This window comes from Gossypium hirsutum, chromosome D03 (assembly GCF_007990345.1).
Source record: "Gossypium hirsutum isolate 1008001.06 chromosome D03, Gossypium_hirsutum_v2.1, whole genome shotgun sequence".
NCBI lineage: Eukaryota > Viridiplantae > Streptophyta > Magnoliopsida > Malvales > Malvaceae > Gossypium > Gossypium hirsutum.
The window spans coordinates 5,142,442-5,152,253 of NC_053439.1; the positions used below are offsets into that span (position 1 = coordinate 5,142,442).

The 9,812-nt window shown below is 34.3% G+C and overlaps 1 long non-coding RNA gene across 2 annotated transcripts; it reads right to left on the reverse strand.

Moving 5' to 3' along the window:
* Window positions 1-1,330: 1,330 nt before the first annotated feature.
* LOC107950428 (uncharacterized) lies at window positions 1,331-8,056 on the reverse strand. 2 transcript variants are annotated; one of them, XR_001698048.2, is made up of 5 exons: window positions 7,807-8,055; window positions 7,399-7,532; window positions 6,736-7,097; window positions 6,510-6,596; window positions 1,331-2,820 (listed from the first exon to the last, which is right to left on the reverse strand). It is a non-coding gene; the product is annotated as an uncharacterized lncRNA (long non-coding RNA). The 2 variants fall into 2 exon arrangements; XR_001698047.2 differs by having other exon boundaries at window positions 7,399-8,056.
* Window positions 8,057-9,812: the final 1,756 nt, after the last annotated feature.

A 9,812-nucleotide genomic window follows, 5' to 3' on the forward strand; every position in this document is an offset into this window, starting at 1 on the left:
TTTGTTACTATTTTAGAGACATTTGCTTACTAAGTTGAAACTATCTTAGTGTTATTTAAGTATTTCAACTTTTTTTTGAATGTATTTTTAATTTGTTGAGAAACATTTATTTTAACACTTTTAGTGAATTTGATATATCATGTTTTTAAAATTATTTTTATATAAAAATAATCTAAATAAAATTAATACGGGCGGACTAAATCATGCACAGATTTAACATTTTTAATCTAAATCAAGATTAGATACAAATTTACATGACTCGATCCGGCCCATAATTAATTCAATGGGCAATCAATGTTGTTAAGCAACGTATAATCAAAGTTGACATGGAGAGAAAATTGAGGTAGGTAAATTGTTTTTAAATCTAAATGGGGTTTTTGAGGATTAAGCTTCATAAAAGAAAAAAGTCCATTTATTAAGTTTTACATCCAATTCTGATGTGCCATTGTACCGGGTGACCTGTGATGGCTAAGATTATTGATGGTAGTAGCTTTAACTAAGAATTAACTTCCACAAAGTACAAAATACTTATACATTTAATTTTATGTTCGTGCACAATATTAACGGAAATGAAGAAAGAAAGAGAGAGTTTAAAATTATATTTTAGGAAGATTTTATGAGATTTTATAATTGTATTACACTTCATTAACCGACAAAGGTTGCGATCATGCCTTATTTGGCCTTGTGTTTCGGTTTTCTACTCATCTTCTTTGTTTTGTTATATGATTGATTTTACTTTGATTTCTTTTCTTTCTTTTTTCTTTTTATCTCCTTTTGTATCAAACTAGATTTATTTGTTGAAAAATGAAATCACACGTGTGCAAACGATTGGACAAAAACTGGTCAATGATAAATGTCGGAATCCGCACGTTTAACACAATTGTGAAAAGTACAGATGATTTCAAACTTTTCAACGAAATTGGCTGTAATCTTTTTGGGAATTTTGAACCCACTTTATAATACAAACATTTTTGTCTCATGAATCCACACGTACATACATGATTTACAGATAATATAAATCAAACACGATTATTACGATTCGAATATAAGCCAGTCTCTTTAAGCGATTCTCTTAATATAAATCAATATTTACTTTTAAAAAGATAAAACGTAATTAGAAATATTATAAAAAAAACTCATTTCAGCACAATAAAATATAAACTTTTAAAATAGATATATGGTGTGAGTTATAATAATTGAATGTAAATGGTGGACGAAAAGTCAACATTCATGATATGCATGAAAAATGGAGAAAGACGTGAGCATAAACAAAAGACAACACCTACCAAAAACCTAATTTTGTGTTTCTTGGAAGAAATTGAAACACCCATAATCGAAAGGATATATATATTGATTCAAGCTTTGTTAATTACAAAAACATTCAATTCAATCCCCTTGATTCAGTAACCATAAAAAAGGAAACAATTAATTCACTCTTCCAATAACAAATCTCATACTTGATGAATGGGTAAGAAAATCCTTATCATTCTTCCCTTTGAAACGAAGCAACTTTGACCAGAACCCTTTCTTCTTCTTCCCCCCATTGTTAATAACTTCTTCATCGTTTCTTGCAATAAAAGCAACCGATCTACTCTTCTTGAAACCATTCGTATCAACGTTTACCGTGAAAGAAGAAGAACCCCATCGGTTTTCAACCGGAGAAAAAGATGACGACGGAGCGATTCTTAAGCTAGAATCTTTATATGAAGAAGATGAAGAACAAAGACGAGATAATCTTTCCCTTAAACATGATGGACAAACCCCCTGATTTTCTTGGTGATCTGGGTGCTTGTTGCACTTGTAGCTTGATTTAGAGAACCCCATAATAATCTCTTTTTTTTTTTTTTTGGAGTTTTTCGACTGTTGATGTCTTTTGGTTTGGTTTGGGTGGATATATATATATAGGCAACTTGGGGGTGGGAAACAAATTTCCAGTCGGTTTCCTAGAAAGTTCATTCTATGAAGAAAACAGGGTTGGATTACAGGTGGGTGAGTTAGGATAACTAATGTTTGTTTTATCACCGTTGGATCAGTGAGGAGATCGTGTAAATTGAAATGTTTGCAGTAGGCCGTGACGTTAGCTTTTACAATCCCCACACGTGCATTGAGAAATAAAAAATAGAAAATACTAGAAAACAGCCATATGAAAAATACAGGTGTTGATGGTTACCGCTGGTCTCAACCAAACTAAAATTTTAGACGTGGTTGTTACGTTTTTACTTGATTCGAGTTTAAAATTTTATCTAAACTCGACCTAAATAAAAATATTAAAATCTGAGCTCAGTTTATTTTATTAAATTTTTATTTTGACATACATTATTCACAAATCAGATATCCACGTGTAAGAGCTTAATTTAAAATTAAATTTGTACGTTAAAATGTGTTCCAAGTAGAAGTATTTTTCATATATTTAAAATTTAGTCTTTCTATATTTACAGGAATTTAATTATTTTACTTTTCTAATTTTAAAATTCATTTTCGATTGATAAAATTATTTTGCTAAATTCATAGACGTGACACTTTGGAATAACAAAAATACTCCCTTGTAGTGTCATATAATAAAAAAAACTTACGCTGTAATGATCCTAAATTTAGTAACAAAAAAATTTAATGATGTGCCTCAGTTCATTCTTATAATATGTCTGCTACCCTAGCACGGCTCTGTCTGCCGCCTCTGGCACGAGTTCTTTAGGTTTTTTGGTTTTGTGTTTGTTTTTGGGGGTTTTAGGGTGTTCTTTGTTCTCTATTGTTTTGTCTTCTACGTCTTTCAAGAGTATTTTCATCTTCTCAATTGTTTGGGTGATAGCGTTCCTTTAATTCCTACATTCATGGAGACTGAATTAGCACAATTATCAATTAATGAAGAAGAAGAAGAGATATTGCAGATTCAGGAGGATGTTCAATCGTATACAGATGTAGGTGATTATCAGCTTGTGGGGTGTTTCTTAACAGCAAGTATCATTAATTTTTCGGCTATGAAGAGTACCTTAGCAAATTTAAGGCACCCCATCCATGGGGGTACAGATTCGCGATTTGGGGGAAAAAAGGTACTTATTTAAGTTCTACCACAGTATGGATATGGAAAGAGTTCTAAAGGGACTCTATTGGACGTTTAACAATCATCTATTAATTCTGAACAATTTGAAAAGGGGTGAAGATCCGCTGAAAATACCTTTGGTGCATGTTCCGTTCTGGGTACAAATCCATGAGGTTCCATTGGGTTTATTTTCTAGAAGTTTAGCGATGTTACTGGGGAATTTTATTGGAGTATTTTTAGAATATGATGCATCAAATCTGAGGAAAGAAAATCGAAATTTTATGAGAGTCAGGGTGCAGATTGATGTCAGGAAGCCAATAAGGAGAAAGAAGCAGGTTATGTCTAATGGAGTTTGCTCGTACGTTAAATTTAAGTACGAGAAGTTATCATTGTTTTGTTTTTTCTGTGGTCGATTGGGTCATAATGACTCTTATTGTGAGACAAAAATGACGCTTGGATCAAATCCCATTGAGATAGGTTGGGATTTATCCCTGAGAGCTCCATCACGTCGAGCTTTATCAATGAATAGCATTTGGCTGCGTGAAGAGGATGAGGGGGGAAAGGGAGGAGGCTGGATGGAGAACAGATTTAAGGAGATGAGTTCAAGGAATGGGATCTCAAAAGATAATAAGAGGAATTCCTTGGATCCAATTCTGGGTTTTAATTTAGAAGGGAGAGGAACAACAATGGAGAAACCGAAAGAGAACTCATGGTTATATAAGAAGTACACATTAATGGATCATTATCTGGAGGATGAAGTTTTAATGGGGGAAGAGGGGAAGAAGCGGAATAGAGGGGAGATGGAAGGTCAGATACTCTTATCATCGACGGCTACCAAGAGGTTAACCGACCGGTCGCAATGAAAATATTAAGCTGGAACGTCCGTGGTTTGGGGAGACTTCGGACGGTTCAAAGACTTCGGTATGTACTGAAGTTAAAAAAGCCCCATATTGTCTTCTTCATGGAGACAAAACTTAACAGGAAGCAGATGGAACTAGTTCGAAGGAAATGTGGGTATCATAATGGAATTGAAGTTGATCTTGAAGGTACAAGGGAAGGGTTATGCTTAGCATGGAGAACGGATATTGCTGTTGAGCTTCGTAGTTTTTCTAAACGACATATCGATGTGTTAGTTGAAGATAATGAGAAAGGTGTGAAGTAGAGATTTACAGGGTTTTATGGTTCTCCCTATTTTCAGGACAGGAATGAATCATGGGATATTTTGACAAGATTGGCCACAGGAGTGGAAATTCCTTGGTTGATTAGTGGAGATTTTAATGAAATCATGTATGGTTTCGAAAAGAAAGGAGGAATTCCCAGAGATGAGAGAAAAATGGAATGTTTTTGAAAAACGCTTGAAGATTGTCAATTGTATGATGTAGGCTTCGAGGGTAGTTGGTTCACTTGGGAAAGAGGTAATTTACCTGAGATGAATATACGAGAACGACTTGATAGAGGAGTTGCAAACACGGATTGGATTACGCTGTTTCCAGAGGTGAAGGTTCAACATCTTTCCCATTCTTTCTCAAATCACTGTCCTCTTTTCATTGATACCACGGAAAAGGGAGTTGAAGCACGGAATAATAGTTTTAAGTTTGAAGCCTGGTGGTTATTGGAGGAGTCTTTTTTTGAGGTGGTGAAAAGTATATGGGAGAGTTCGATAGGGGACTTGCTGCAGAGATTTTGAAAATAAGACTAATGGAGTGGGTAAGAGAGGTGCAAATGAGCAGGAAAAAATCTAAACAGGAGCTTCACAAAAACTTGAGGAACTGGATGGAGCGGAAATGGATGATAATACTTTAGTTAAGCTAATTGATACTAGAATAAACTTGAATTTTGAGATTGAAAAGGACGGATGTTATTGGGAACAAAGAGCCAGAATTAATTGGCTAAAATTTGGAGACAAAAACACAAAATTCTTTCATAGTCAAGCTACACAAAGGAAGAGGAAAAATTCTATCCATAAATTGATGAACGAAGAAGGAAGAGAGCTGAAGTTTTTACAGGATATTGAAGAAATTGCAAGATTTTATTTCCAGAAGCTATTCACGTCTGGACGGTTAAGGAATAATAATCGAATATTAGCAGGTATTGAAATATGCATTCAAGAGGAGGACAATCAGTTTCTTACAGCAACATACACTAGGGAGGAGATCAAGGAAGCAGTTTTCGATACGGGGCCTACGAAGGCACTAGGGGATGATGGTTTTCCAGCAGTTTTCTACCAGAAGTGTTGGCAGATAATGGGAGAAGATGTCATGTCTTTCTGCTCTCAAATTCTGAATGGAGGAATAGAGGTTAGTTCAATAAATTCCACAAATATTGTTCTTATACCTAAAGTTATTTACAAAATAATTACTAAGGTGATTTGCTAGTAGGCTCCGAAAGGTGATTGGGAAATGTATTGATAAGACCTAAAGCGCTTTTGTTCCTGGTTGATTAATTTCTGATAACATGATGATAGCATTCGAAGTAATGCATAAGTTTAAACAGAAGAGGCTTGGGAAAAAAGGATTCATGGCCATTAAACTTGATATGAGTAAGGTTATAATAGGGTGGAGTGGAGTTTTATTGAAGAAATTATGATTAGAATGGGGTTTGACTCTCAATGGGTGAGGGCCATTTTGAATTGTATTTCAACAGTCTCCTATTAAGTTGTTATTAACGGACATAAAGGGGATTCATTTTCACCTACAAGAGGATTGAGACAAGGCGACCCACTTAGTCCATTCTTATTTCTCTTTTGTGGTGAAAGGTTATCGAGTTTATTGAGGCAGACATTACAAAGGAGCACTTTAAATGGAGTAAAGGTAAGTAGGAATGGGCTACAACTTTCCCATCTTCTATTCGCTGATGATTGTGTTTTGTTTGGAAAAATATAAATCTTAGTCAGGGCAGTGTGTAAATTTTGAAAAATCGTCTGTTTTTTTTAGTAAAAATACTTCAGAAGAGGACAGAAGACATGTTGTTCACTCGTTGGGGGTTTGAAGGTCGAATGACCCAGAGCGATATTTGGGATTACCTAATATGGTGGGTCGAAGAAAGAAGGAAGCCTTCCAGAATCTAAAGGATAAGTTCAAAAAATGCATCGATAATTGGAGTATTAAATTTCTTTCACAATGAGGTAAAGAAGTTTTTATTAAAGCTATCCTACAGGCTATTCCTACTTATTCGATGGCATGCTTTTTATTCCCTAGAACACTTTGTGATGAACTGGAGAACATTGTTGCCAAATTCTGGTGGCAGAAAGGGAATGGTAAAAGAGAAATCCATTAGTGCACTTGGAAGAATCTTTGTTTATTGAAAGAAAATGGTGGAATTGGGTTTCGTAATCTTGGTCAATTCAATATAGCATTATTAGCGAAGCAAGGTTGGCGTCTTATGAATTATCCAATTTCGCTTTTGGCTAGAACTTTAAAAGCAAAGTATTATCCGAATTCTAGTTTCTTAACAGCGAAGCTTGGAAATTTACCTTCTTTTACCTGGAAGAGCATCTGGGCTGCTAGAGGTCTGCTCCAAAAAAGAATGTGCTGGAGAGTGGACAGAGGCGATAATATTTCTATTTGGGACGATAGTTGGATTCAGGGGGTGGACAAAATCGAAGTAAACAACAGAACAACCAGGAGTGAAATTAAATTAGTTGCGGATCTCATTGTTCACTCAAATAGAAAATGGAACATGGAGTTAGTTCAGAATACCTTCCCCGAGGACATAGCTCGGAAAATCCTTCAAATTCCTCTTGCAGAGACTGCGCATAATAATTTTCAGGCTTGGAAAGGTGAATTATCCGGTGAGTTTTCTGTCCGCAGTGCCTATAAACTATTACAAAGCGCAAATATGGATCCTAGTGACTATTTATTACAAACAGTTACAAAGGACTTTTACAAAAAATTATGGAGCCTTCAGCTACCATCAAAAATTGCGTTTACAATTTGGCGGATCTCTTGGGATTTTATTCCAAACTTTGTTAATCTCAGATTCAGAAGAGTGGTTTCTAGCGACAGATGTCCTCGATGCAGCTCTAAAGCCGAAGGCAGTCTCCACGTCTTCCGAGATTGTTCTATGACAGTAAAAATTTGGCACTTGTTAAATTTTTCATGGATCATGAACAATAGGAGCCAGACTATATGGGAGTGGCTAATCTGGGCATTCAAGAGGGGAATCAACGAACAATGCTTTCTCTTTTGCTATTCGCTATGGTGGATTTGGTTCTCTAGAAATCAAGTTATTCATGAGAGAAAACTCATTCCAGGAAGGGCTTTAGTTCTTAACATCCAAAGATATGTGACAGAACAGAAATGATTAAAAGCTTTAAAAACTTCTGAGATTACATACAGAAGATTTAGAGTACAAGAACTTACACAGAATGCCAGGATCCATTTTGATGCAGCGTACGATAGCAAAACCTACAAGTCAGCGTCCGGCCTTGTTGGATGGGACACGAGGGGAAACTTAATGGCGATAAAAACAGTGATTCACAAAAATGTTCCTTCTCCTTTTGTAGCAGAGGCTCATACATGTTTTGAAGGGATAAAGTTAGGGATTCATTACGAATACATTCAGTGAAGCTAATGGGGGACTCAAAAACAGTAATAAAGAAATGTAAAGAGAAGTCCACAGACAAATCAATTATTAGAGCCATCATCAGAGATATACAGCAAAAGAAATCTGACTTCCAAGAACTTATTTTCCAATACATCCACAGATCAGAAAATTTAGAAGCTCATAGAATAGTAAAGAACGCACTCGAGAAAGGAGAGACTGTTTACCTGAGGGAGGAGGAACTGAATGATCAGAATCTGGCTTCGGTAGGATACTGGTCAAGAAACCCAGATTGAAGAACTGCTTCAGAGGAAAGGAGGTCTAAACAAATAGCAGAGTGATTAATGAATGCCTTGGGGACTGCTATTATTAAAATGTTAGGAGCTTTGGAAATAATGAATCGTCAGAAGATATTGGGTTCCAACTGCTCTTTGATTTGACTGGGTTTGGTTTTTATTTGCTTTATTGACTTTTATTGCTTTTAGTTTTTTGATTGATAGAAGTCTGATAGTTTTTTTTTTAGAAGTTTTCATTGTAGTTTTATTGGATTTTTGTTTGGGCCACCGTTTGGGCCGTTTGTTTTAGTCTTTCCAAGTTTTTTTTATAAAATCCCAGTCTTTGTTTCAAAAAAAAATTTAATGATGTTGATAATTGAACTTATACTTTTAAATTCTACAAATATAAAGATTAAATTCCTCAAAATAAAAATAAAAATATTAAACAACATGTCTTAAATGTATATTAAAAAAACAGTTGAGAAAGCGAGAACATGTGACTAGTAGAATATTTTTCTTTTAACTTTTCAACACCATAATTATTTTTTTATTGTATATTTGATGGAAATTCTTTTTCTTCCTCACAAGAAGAAAAAATTAAGATTTTGTTTATGTGTATTCGTAGAAGAGCGTAAGACGTTACGTAATATGTAAACATAACTAAAAAGGTTAAATTTTCTCATAATCCATGTAGTCTTTGTGTATTTAAACTTTACCCACTTTACTATTTTTCTTTGGTATAATCATAGGTGAAAAGTTTAAATTAATTATCAAGTCATTTCCATACTTATCAAGAAAACACATTCATTTCCGAACGTGACACAGTTCTCTAACTTTATCATTTGATTCTGTGTGCAATTCATTTCTGATTTCAATGAGCTAGCAGAGGCACTGATTGGACATATATAATTAGAGCTCAAATGATTTATAATTAAGTTCCAACTTTTCGCCTATTAATTATAAACTCATTACATACCATTATGAAAGCTATTTGATCAATGCTCATCCAATGATCTTGTCATAAGTGTGTTGCCCTCATAGGATATTCTTAATTTTTTGGGATAAATTCATTCTCTTAATATGATCATATTTTATCTCATGGCAATCATTACATCGAAGTCAATTACTATCAAATAATAATTAAATCGTTTATCATAAAGACAAGCGACCTGTGACCACGTTTATTTTTCATCTATCATATAATGCCAGTGAGAGGATATCATTTACTTATTTTATGGGCTATGAATTCCGTTGTTGTGAATAATGTTACATACTGTAGAAGTCGTATACCCAACGCTCTAACTTTCAGTTCCTTAATTATTTGAATTCAGACTTTTACTTATATAAAAATATACGAGTCACACATACATAGTCCATCATCCACTCAAAATTAAGATATGTCACACTATAAATGTTACAAGTGGGTAAATCCATAAACGGATTTAGAATCTATTCTACTTGGGTCCTGTTCGATGTATTGTCAGTCACAATTATGTCTCTATCTTCTGAGGTCATCCACTTCGATGATCAAGACAAAATATCTCCCCAATTGGACTTGATGGACGACATATTAGCCTTTCAATCGGTTTGCTCATTTTCGATTAAACTAAGGACATGTTTAGGTTCATCTATTAACAAGTTATTTTTCCGTATTATGATCCAGCCACATAATACTGCTTAGTATTAGTTAAACGTTAGATAACCATTGAGCCAATATTTATTTTCATTTTGCTTTGCATGCAAAAACCACTAAAGACAATATACAAGGGTATTGATATAATTTATGAATATTTTTATTAAACCAAATTATTTGAAAAATACAAATGTATATAGACTAAAAAACCACATTTAGGACACCAGATCCTACAACTTTAACATTGTTTTTGGAAAGCATGATTTAAGATTTGAAGTGTTTAACAATACTGTAAAAAAAAGTGTTGTAAAGTGTTGTAAAGTGT